This window comes from Phyllostomus hastatus, unplaced genomic scaffold (genome assembly GCF_019186645.2).
Source record: "Phyllostomus hastatus isolate PE091 unplaced genomic scaffold, TTU_PhHast_1.1 phas_contig_58, whole genome shotgun sequence".
Classification (NCBI taxonomy): Eukaryota; Metazoa; Chordata; class Mammalia; order Chiroptera; family Phyllostomidae; genus Phyllostomus; species Phyllostomus hastatus.
The window spans coordinates 18,338,747-18,342,000 of NW_025333916.1; the positions used below are offsets into that span (position 1 = coordinate 18,338,747).

The window sequence follows — 3,254 nt, forward strand, 5'->3', positions numbered from 1 at the left end:
TGCTGTGATCCAAGGTTCTTCTTTACTTGCCAAACCATATATTATATGGGGAGATTGGTGGTGCTGGTGGTTTTCTTTTTGGCTACTTCTTTACTTTCAAAAATAAAAAATAAGCTATGCAGTACTGTCAAGCAGTAGGTCATTGAATCTCTCCATCCTTTCTTTAGTCAAATGCTCAACCAGGCACAATGCTTGATCGGGGGGACATGGCAAGGACAATCATAGAAATGATGACAATGACCGGTTCTCATGGTGCTCACAGTCCTGCACAGGAATCATAAAAAGAGGTTTCAATAGCTTCAGGCGTAACCCCTAGAGGGCCAGTTTGATATCAACCTCAAAAAAGAAGATTGAGTTATTCAGAGCTTGAATTTTGTTATATCTTCCTGTGCATCATTCTTTTTTTTTTTTTTTGAAATTAAAGAAAAAATGTATTGAAGGTCTGAAAAACAATTCCTAAAAGATTGGCTTTTCCAGAAAACTGTAGCTACAAAAGGCATTGCATCTATCATGTTAAAACATGCATTAAATACAAATACAAAAACCATGAATAAGCCACTACTCTTCCACAATCTCAGGGAAGATAAAATGCTTATGGAACAATGTGGGTGACTTGCAAAGGATACATTCTTTACTTTAAGCACCAATAAAAAAATAAAAGGAGCACCAATGGGGGAGTGTGATCAGTTACATACACTGGCTTGAACCTTTGGCACAGGACCGGAGTATCTGTCATATAGCATTAACACATATTACAAAAGTGCGTATCATCAAAGGAAGAGAACCACCAGCATTCAAAAGCAACTTTGTCGACTAGGCAATAGAACACTCTACAGTATGCCTCTTCGTTGTCCATCAATACACTGTAAGCAACTTTAAAATGATAAAAAAAAAAAAAGAAAAGAAAGAAAAAGGGAGCTGTAACCCTTTTTATGGTCTCTGTTTAAGATCAAACAGAAAATAAACATCAAGTCAGTTATACACTAACACTTTCAATGTACACCATGTGTGCAAGAGGAGGACTAAGGACAGGAATGTGTCACAGAGATCCACATCAGGCAGAAGTGAGCACCTACACGGCTTTCCAGTGGTACTCAGGAATCCTGCTTCATAATCGCTGGCATTAAACAAAGTTGCAGGATTCTTTGCCAGATACTTTAGGAAATCATGAAGAGAATTCAGTAATAAAGCAAGGCTAGTCTCATCCAGAGGTGTGCAGGCCAGTATTGCTCCGATTCGTACAAATGATCTCTGCAGATGTGGTGCTCCATGCCCCTGGGACATGGGTACATCAGGGTGGTCCTCAAGGATCTCAGCAAACTGCGGCCTCTCGAATCTGTAGAGTAGCTGAGTGCCCAGCATCACGTTGAAGTACTCCTTTATCCCTGCCACAACTTCACTGATAGCGTAGTACTCCTTATTACCTGTGTTTCCTAGAGATTTCTTGTAATTTGCATAATCCTCCAGAATGGAATCCACATTCTTCATGGCAGGAAGATAAAAGAGCTGTTTCTGCCGGATAATGAGGTCCCAGTCATCCACTAGCCAGGGTTTCAGTTCTTTAGGAATCTCCACTTTGACTTCAACTCTGTTCATGAATGTTTCCCCGTTTTCAACAGTGGGGTCTACTCGAGCTCTCTTCTTGCAAGGAGGCTGAGGTGCCTCACTGGTCCTGCTGCCGTCTCCATTTCCAGGCATTTTCTGTTTGTTCTTTTTTGTTTTCACTCCAGCGTTTTTCTGTTGTGCATCTACTGTCTGCTTTCTGGGGGCAGCCCCTCATCTTCCCCTCTGTATACTGCTCCTGACTGGCTCTTTGACGTTCTCACTGTGTCTGCAGATTAGTGTTCACGTATTTGAGTACTCTGCTTTCCGAGACCCATTCACCCCAGTTTTCATTCCAGCCACTGTAATGTATAAAGTGTTTCACTTGTTTGTCCTTTATGGTCACCTTTACACAGTTTGCTTCATAAAGAAGAGGCCCATGGAAGCTCAGCACTTGCTCTTCCTCCTGGAATTTAAGCTTCAGGTCCTGCTTTGGCACCATTTATAGAGATTTGCCGCCACCTCCTTTTTTTCTCACCACCCCGACTACCGCCCCCCACTCTCCAGTGCACCCAGCTCCAAGTCAGACGCCATGGGCCGCACTAGTTCTACGTCCTGGGCACCTCCTGCACATCATTCTTGACATCATTGTTATATTTAAGACCATTTCTTCTTATGCTTAGCAATGATGAAGACCTTTTGCTCAGTATCTCCTAATGAGAACCCTACATATATTTTAGTACAGTAGCAATTGTGCTGCCCTTTTCTGTTTTTTAAAGTCCATCATTTATCTCTTTTTAAAAATGTATTTTATGATTATGCTATTACAGTGTCCCATTTTTTCCATCATTTATCTCTTGAAGGTCTTATTTGTCAGGTGCTCCTGCAGAGCTCATTGATACTGTCAAGCATCTAACTTGTCCCTAAGTGTTCTCCTTGACCCGAGAGAGAATAGCACATTAGGGCACATCTGAACGATAGTGAACAGCACTTGAAAGAGCTATTTTTAATTTTCTGGGGGAGAAGATTATGTTCTGTAAGTAACACATGTGTTCTCTTTTGGACAATGCATTTGCTCAGTTGGGCCAGTAGGTTAAAGGAGCTAAAAAGCTCCAACAAATATTTGTCATTGGCAACTAGCACAGCCCCAGATCACGCTAGGTTTGGTGTGGCATCTGAAGGAAGTCCAGGGCCTGACCTCATATAAACAAAAGGTGTCGTTACCAGGAGCAGTGCTGTCGTTACAGTCCTGTGTCCTGAAAGGCCTTCGTTGAGAGTGATGACCGACTCTCTGTGTGAGCACTGAGGCACACCTGCAGTCCTGTGTCTTAGCCTCCGGGCTCTGTGTGGACGCTCCCATCCCGTCACATCTGGAGGAAGCCTTCCAGTACATGCCATAAAACTCGTGCTTCTACCTGGTCACACAGCTGCTCCACAGGCCAGAAATCCCTGTTTTCCTCAAGAATTCCTTACACACTCTCTGGGCTGCCAGATTCTCAATCCAATTGGACAGTAAGCCCTACATTTCTTCCCTTGTTGTATCTCATTACAGTGGTCTCTTCCTTCTTTCTCTTCTAACGTCTTTACCTGCACTTCTGTGAAAACTAACTACCTCTCCATAGACATGATTAGACAATGAGAACCTTGGGAGATAAAACAGCAGACTCGCTTTCACGATTGCCTTCTGGAGGACATGCAAACAAAACAATGGG

The 3,254-nt window shown here is 42.8% G+C and overlaps 1 pseudogene; it reads right to left on the minus strand.

Annotated features, from left to right (window-relative positions):
- Positions 1 to 1,072: 1,072 nt before the first annotated feature.
- Positions 1,073 to 2,044, minus strand: LOC123824860 (annotated as a pseudogene).
- Between the last annotated feature and the right edge of the window lie 1,210 nt (positions 2,045 to 3,254).